This window comes from Silene latifolia, chromosome 9, assembly GCF_048544455.1.
Source record: "Silene latifolia isolate original U9 population chromosome 9, ASM4854445v1, whole genome shotgun sequence".
NCBI classification, from domain to species: Eukaryota; Viridiplantae; Streptophyta; class Magnoliopsida; order Caryophyllales; family Caryophyllaceae; genus Silene; species Silene latifolia.
In genome coordinates this window covers 159,591,194-159,599,357 of record NC_133534.1, presented here as the reverse complement: position 1 = coordinate 159,599,357, position 8,164 = coordinate 159,591,194, and the positions used below count along the sequence as shown (strand labels likewise).

The 8,164-nt window shown below is 39.6% G+C and overlaps 1 non-coding gene across 1 annotated transcript; it reads right to left on the bottom strand.

Annotated features, from left to right (window-relative positions):
* Positions 1–3,130: 3,130 nt before the first annotated feature.
* LOC141603969 (small nucleolar RNA R71) lies at positions 3,131–3,237 on the bottom strand. Its single transcript, XR_012525801.1, has one exon. It is a non-coding gene; the product is annotated as a small nucleolar RNA R71 (small nucleolar RNA).
* Between the last annotated feature and the right edge of the window lie 4,927 nt (positions 3,238–8,164).

Below are 8,164 nucleotides of genomic sequence, written 5' to 3'. Positions count from 1 at the left end.
CAAACACCGTCATCCGCCACAACTGATAAAACCACAAACTTCCATAGACTCCAAACTTTGACTGTACCAAATTTAAGGCCTATAAGAGCTTCCTAACCCCTTCAAAAAACCATGAAAACAGGCCCTGTCCATACGCATCAAACCCAAAATTCCTGTATCAAGACCGCGACCAGACCCTGTAAACCGCCTATTTGACCACCCTTAGGGTGACCATTGAGCACCCCTCTGACCATATTTGCTAACATTGCACTTCCACGATTCGTACAAGTTCAAGAACGCCCATATTGGACTTCGTTTGCACCTTCAAAAACTCGACCGGAAGTTGACACCTTGCTACTGTTTTCTCGAAAATGCTTAACATGTACATTGTATCAATTTAGCACGTCATTTGTAGACTAACCTCTAATGTTTGTTCATCTATCTTATGCTAAGCATAAGAATTTCTATCTCTCTCTTTGTTTGGGTGTTTGTTTTAAATCAATCTTGTATGCTACAACATTTTGAACAAAGTAGTTTAAATTACATTAAAAGATTAGAAACTAAACTCACATGCTAGGATCAAAAAGGGTGTTTGCCCTTTTATACAACGATCATAGTCTTATCGGATTAGCCATCATAGTCCATTAGTAGAGGCCGTTGTTTACAATGGGCGGGGGTGGGTGTTTTATTAACGAACTTCCCACCACGTACTTTCACATCGAACTCAATTCTCTTTTCAGTATGGTTTCCAAATTTACTTAAATTTGGTGGCGAATCCTTTTGAAAAACCCCTGTGGATTATCAAATTCCCACATCCACATTTTGGCGACTCCGCTGGGGAGTGTGTAACTCGAAGAGGAAAATGATGGCTAATAGGACTAACATTATGATCATTTTTTGCATTCATGCATTACCCATTCGAGACATTAGGAGGACCACCTCACCCATTGGATCGATTTCAATGGTTAAGAGGTGACGTCCACTATGCCCGACTTAAGTATCAAGACGGTACCACCGAGGTCTTCAAGTATTCGCTCTTACCATATTGCACACTTCTGCTTATGGGAGGCTTAACTTTGTTTGACAAGGTGGATCATTGGCATAGACCCCATTAGAGGACCGGCCGAGACTTAGAAGAGTCTAGGCTCTTGCACAATTATTTTGCAAATGCTAATATGCTATGTGATCGTTCTCCATGTCTTTTTCGAAATCACAAACGTTTTCTAAAACCGTTTCTTCAAAAAAAACCGTTTTCAAATCAAACATTTTTTTGACTCAGAATGCTGCCGAAATAGATGTAGGTTTTTGACCAAAATGAGCTTTTTATAGCCGGCATGCTGCCCATTTAAAACCTCATTTTCAAATCATCCATTTTCGAACAATTCTGAAATGATTTTTCACCAAACCATAACCGAGCATAGAATATGTTTTGGGTCAAATTTAGTCATGTCATAGGTTCAAGTGAACCGTATGTCTAGTCAAACACAACCCTAGTGGGTTACCCAAGCCACCAAGCCACCTCTTGGGTCTTAGTCAAGTATGTCGACCATTTGGTCAAAGTCTAACAAACAATGCCCCACTTAGGACACCTAGGGCGTTTTTTCACGAGCCCATTTATAATACCCGTAATTTAATAATAATTTATGAGAATAATTTATTGATGTGACTTATATTTGAGCATATTTAGTCCCCGAATTAACCTCGATCCCATGCTTTATAGTGCATAATTGGGTCATTTACTATCTTTAGTTTCCCATTTTGCATATTCTTTGAGGTTTTGTCCCCTTTGATAGGAAAGGAGTGCTAACCTTGCATTTACATGGCAAAATGGAGCTAAATTGATTGCATCTAATGACCAAGCATAAAAGAGAAGACATTACTAGAAGGCCTAAGTAGATACTAAAGCAAATTGGGCAATGGTGAAAGGATCCTTGCATCCTCAACGCGATCCTTGCGGATTGTTAAGGAGCAAAAAGAAGAGAAGCTGTCTGTCCCAGGATCTGAGCGGATTGTCCAAAATCCAGGCGTCTCTGAGCAGCAAGATCTGAGTGTCTTGTGCCCAGGACGAGCGTCATACAGCAGCTCAAGCCGAGAATCTCACCTGTGATCCGCTCGGATCATAAGACAGTACCAACCGTGCCACAACTCAAGACGAACGGGACGAGCAGATTAACACGGGACTAGCAAGACGAATATGCTCATTTCCTCCGAGAGGAGCATTTTCTCAACTTTTCTTAGGGTCTTAATAGTCATTTAAGCCCTTAGTAACCCTAATTTATGTACCTAATCTTTAGTATAAATACCCCATTGTACTACCTAGATTATCATCAATCTTTAATCCAATCTTAATCAATCCTTAATACTTCCTTAATCCATCTTCAATAGTTCTTAATACTCTCAAATTAGTTGTAATTGAATTTATCAATATTAATTATATCTTAATCTTTCCTTAATTTCTCTATTGTTCTTCATTTATTTTGGGTAATTAGAAGATTATTGGGGTTTATTTTGGGAGATTGACAACCTTCCATCAGTCATCAAGTACTTCTATTATTCTTTGCATTATTATTATGGAATCTCCATAGGTATAATTCTCTTAACCCTTGTTTTAATCATTGTTAATCACTTTCATTTGTTCATCATGTTTTGCCTTGTTAATATGATTGACAACCTTGTTAGCATGTTAAACTTGATAATGAGTGAGTAGTTTCCTTAGCTAGGGTTAATGGAGAATTAGGGAAAGCCAACATGGGGAATGATTCATGCTTAATCTAAAATGTTTTCGTGATTTATTTGCTTGCTTGTTATGATTTCAACTTATGCACATGTTATGTTTGATGAAATGCGAGCCAATGAATCCTTGCATTTTTTGATCCATTACCTATCTTTTCAATGAGGCTTGTAAGCTTATACACCAACTCGAGCCTCATTAGACCATGCATATGGAGACTTTTTGTGACTATTGTGATGCGATTTCTCAAACCGGAGTTATACTCAAGATCAAATCCGATGGGTATTATTTCCTTTTTCTTTGATTGGTACCGCAAAGCAATGGTTAAAGAGCCTAGACAAAGCTACCCTTGGTATTAACTCATGGAAGAAGTTAGCACTTGCTTTCTACAAGAAATTATATTCTCCAGAGAAGACTAATATGTTGAGAGCCCAAATCACCGGGTTCAAGCAAAGGGATGAGGAATCATTGTATGAAGCATGGGAGAGATTTAAGGACACTTGTCGTTCTTATCCACACCATGGACTTAGCGAGTGGTTCCTTGTGCAAAACTTTTGAAACGGTCTATATGAAGACTCCCGCAACATCCTAAACATGGGATCCAATGGTATGTTTACCGAAGTTGATGACAATCAAACATGGGCCAAAATCGAAGAGAGGGCGGTTCATAATTCACAATATAGTAGACCTCGAAAGGCTGCTAGAGGAGGAAGGCATGAGGTAGATTCCATCACACAATTGGGTGCTCAACTAAGTGCTAACATTGACACCATCAATTTAAAGTTTGAGAAGTCCATGGCTAAGCTTGATGAAGCTTCCAAATCACCCAAACAACATGTTAACGCTATGGTGGCATCATCCTCAATTCCAAGTGGAGTATGTGAGAGTTGTGGAACTTTGGGACATGACCAAAGTGAATGTAGGGGAGCAAGTGAATGCTTTCCAAGCATACAAGAATGGCACCCCTTATTCAAACTATTACAATGAGAATACCAAATTCCACCCAAATCTTTCATACAAAAGCCAAAATAGTCAAAACCCTCAACCAACATACACCCCACCTCCAATGAGAAATCAAGCTCAAAGTTCCTTTTTTAACCAAAGCCAAAGTTATCAAAACCAACCTCCATACAATCAACCAAATGACCAAGGCTTTGATGTTCAAAAAGCGGTCCTCCAAATGCAAAAGAATCAACAAGAATTTTTCACTCAAATGCAAAAAAGATAGCCAAGCCAAAGAAATCACCATCAACAACATACTAGCCCACACAAATATGTTGGAAACCCAAATGTCTCAATTAGCATCTTCTAGCTCTCGAAGACAAAAGGGGCAATTACCACCTCAAGGTAATCCCCCAAGATATGAATCGGTTAGTGCCATCCATTTGAGAAGTAGTACAAGATATAAAGGGCCGAAGAGGCCCATTGATGAAGATGTTGTGAATTCTAGTGACAAGCAAAGAGTTGTGGAGAACTCTAAAGAAGAAGAACACACCACCAATGAAGTTTCAAAGAAGAAGAATAAAGAGAAGGCTAAGGAAAAAGAGCCTATTGTGAATAGACTTACATTTCCGAGTCATCAAGCTAAGCCTAAGTTTGATGAACAACTTGGAAAGTTCATGGAGATTTTGAAGAACTTAGAAGTCTCAATCCCATTCACGGAATTGATCAATCATGTTCCGGTCTATGCGAAATACATGAAAGATATTCTTACAAAGAAGAAATCCATCCGGAAGCTAGAGACTATTGCGTTCACCAAAGTGAGTAGTGCTATTCTAAAAGGAAGTTCACCTCCAAAGCTCAAAGATACGGGAAGTTTCTCTATTCCATGCACCATTGGCGACATTACAATCAAAAAAGCATTATGTGACCTTGGAGCAAGTGTAAGTGTCATGCCATACTCGGTGTGCAAAAGGCTAGGAATAAAAGAACTCAAATTCACCAATATCACGCTTTAAATGGCGGATCGATCAATGAAGACACTTTTAGGGGTATGGGAGGACGTGCCCGTAAGAATTGGCAAGTTCTTCATCCCAGTGGACTTTGTTATTGTTGACATGGAGGAAGATTCCAACATTCCTATCATTTTGGGAAGACCATTCTTACATACCGCGGGAGCAGTAATTGATGTGACGCATGGGGAACTCATACTTGAAGTGGGAGATGAGACTATCACCTTTAACCTTAACAAGACAATGAGAGCTCCCTGATTACATGAGCCATGTTTCAAGATTGATCACTATAGCCGAGAAAGTGATAGGAAAAAGTTGGCATCTCAATGCAAAGAACAAGCTATGGGTAAAGAATCACCACCTATATGGAAGAAGAAAGTGGATAATCTTCAAGATGCTCCATCCAAAGAGCAAGAAAATTTCAACAATAAGAGCTTGAATAGCTCACCACCAATCATGACAAGAGAAGAAGAAGGCCTCATTGGACATAATAACAAGAAAGAGGAGTTGTTTTCATCAACTCATGATACTATAGGGAAGCAAGCTAGTGAAGTATGTGGTCTATTGGGTGACGAATTCGATGGGTTAGTCAATCCCTACATTGGCAATTCTATAGACCAAGGCTTTGGTGACCATCTTGACTCAAGTCACCACCATGAAGAACACAATGTGCAAAGGTCTATTGAAGATCTTTATAATGACAATGAACAAGCCTTCGACTACGTCTACAAGGTGTTGAGCAACATCAACAACACCTTGGCTATGCCCCCTTGACATCTCAAATCAAGAGTGAGAGTTTGGTGGAGTCCTCCCTAAACCACCATTTTTAAATATTCTAACCCCTTAACTGGCATTTTACTTCTTGTATTGCATACTTGTCGATTTTGGATTTATATTTTTATGTTTTGATCAAGATTATCATTATGAGAGAAAGTGAGGGAGGTATTTTAATGTTTCTTGATGTGTAGTGTTTGAACTAGTGTGGGGATAGCAATTGCCTAGGCTATCCGAGCCTTCGTAGTGCACCCGCAATGAAGACCAAAGCAATGAAGAAAAAAATGACACGAGAAATGAAGAATCCCCACTGGTGGAACTGAACTCGTGGGTACAGGAGAAGATTCGAGCGTCCGAGAGGAGACCCGCTCGTTTTGGGCATAATCCGAGTGTCCTCAGTCCTAGCCGCTTGCCTTGAAAGAGCTAGGAATTGAAGAATCCATACTGACTATGAATCTGAGCGTCCCCTGAAGAAGACGTTCGTCCCTGTCTGAAGACGCTCGTCTTAGTGGAAATCTGCGCGTCCTGACCTGTGCAAATATTTAACATCCGCTCTGTCTATGAATCCGAGCGTCCCCAACTGAAGACGATCGTCTCCTGAAAAATTTGCCCGTCTCCACTTGAATACGCGCGTCTTGACTACAGGTTGGAATTTCTCAGCTGACTGCTTAAGGATCCGCTCGTCTCAGTGCAAATCCGCCCGTCTTCCCCTGCTGCTGCTATAACACGGGATTAAAACCCCTTCTTCCCAATTCATTTCTTCCTTTCAAAACACAAACCCTCACCCATAAACCCTAAATCCCTCATCCATAAAACTCAATTTCCTCAACCAAATTCACCCAAATCAAATCCAAACTTCCTCAAAATACAATCAAATCACTCCTTCATCAACAAAACACAATTCAAACATCAAAATCCTCAAAATTAAATCGATTTTCTAGGTTTCAAGGCAAAATTCGAAAACCCCAAATCGATTAGGGATTCATTGAAGCTTGAGGATACTAGAAGCATTCAAGCAAAACTTTGGTTGTTGATACATTCTTAACAAGGAGAAGAACAATGGCAAGGACTAAAGGTGGAAACAAGGCACCCACAAAATCAAATCTTTCAAAGAGGCAACAAGCTCTCCAAGCTTCAAAGACTATGGTGGTACAACAAGCAAGAGTGGAAATTTAAGAGGTTCATATTCCTATGGTAGAAACTAATAATCCTATTCCGGTTATTGAGCAATTACAAGAATATCCGGAGGTAACTTTCACAACCGATTCTCATAGGAAAGCTTTTATATCTCTTGCTAAGAAAACAATTTTTCCCACCAAGTTTATATGCCTAGATGCTTTAGCCAAATTGGGTGTTCTTGAAAGGACCTAGCACTTCTTCGAGTCTATGGGGTTACTTACACTATTTAATATGCAAGAATTAACATACCCCTCTCTTACCATGGAGTTTATAAGCTCATTGAAGGTAACTAATGTCTTAAACTTGAAAAGTGTTGAATTCCGCCTAGAAAATAAGGATAGAAAGATGACTTTGGAAGAGTTTGGGAAAGTGTTTGGTCTTGAGGACCATTCTCCTTATGTGAAGAAGCTCTCGAAATATGACCCCGCCCCTCTATGGAAAGCAATCACCGGAAGAAAATTTGAATCCTTCCATGAGTGTCGTGCCCTTTATGTTCACTATCCGGGTATAAGGGTATGGCATAAGGTTGTGGAAAATACTCTAATTGCAAGGAAGGGCACAAATCATTTCACCGAACTTGATTTCATCTACCTTGAATCAACCATGAATGTCGAGAAGAAGTTCACCAATGACTACAATATACTTCAACTCTTACTTGAAAGGTGGCTTACAATTGACCATGTTAAAGAAGGAGAGGCTTTCATCGTTAATGGAGGCTTGGTTACATGGTTAGCAAAACACTTCAACCGGGATTTTAACAAGGAGAAAACTTACAAGCCGGTTTGAGGTGGCAACCTCCTTGATATGGCCACTATAATTCACAAGTTTCATTTGGTCAAGAATGATAAACTTGACAACAAATTTGAGTGGCTCACCAAAGATGCTAAGTCATTCATCTTGCCAAGCAAGATTTGCCGTCTCAATGTCCGACGCCCAAATGACCTTCTTCCACTCTCTAATGAAGCCGAATTGATTATGCAACAACATAGGGAAACTATTGTTGAGCCCTCCTCCTCCTCTATTGTAACTCCACCCTACCCGTTTACCTACCAAGAATTCTGACCCAAAGATGTTGAGGTAGGTAACGATTACATGACTCAATTGATACGACACATGCATAAGGAAGCTTATGAGGATCGGGTCAATGCTTACCGGGCCCAATATCCGCCCCTCCTACACTTAGCTAGGTAAGGACTCCTTGATCCTGTTGGGAAATGTGTCCTCAACAATAGTGCGATCACATGATTTAAATATCATTATTAAATCTCATTTTAAGAATACATGTGGGATGTAATATTTTACAAGTCAACTGGTCCACACATATCGGTAATGATTGGCTGACTAGAGTTTGACATTGTCGTGCGACGGTGGTGATCAATTGATCCCCTTAGGTCATACCTATAGGGAAATACTCTTAATTGATTATTTAATTAATCGTATACCGATACGAGATAATTAAATTGCTTAAAATTGACGGATAATTTTGTGAGTATAATTTACGTATCTCATTGTAAATATGATTAAATGAGACACGGTCTAAGTAATCGAA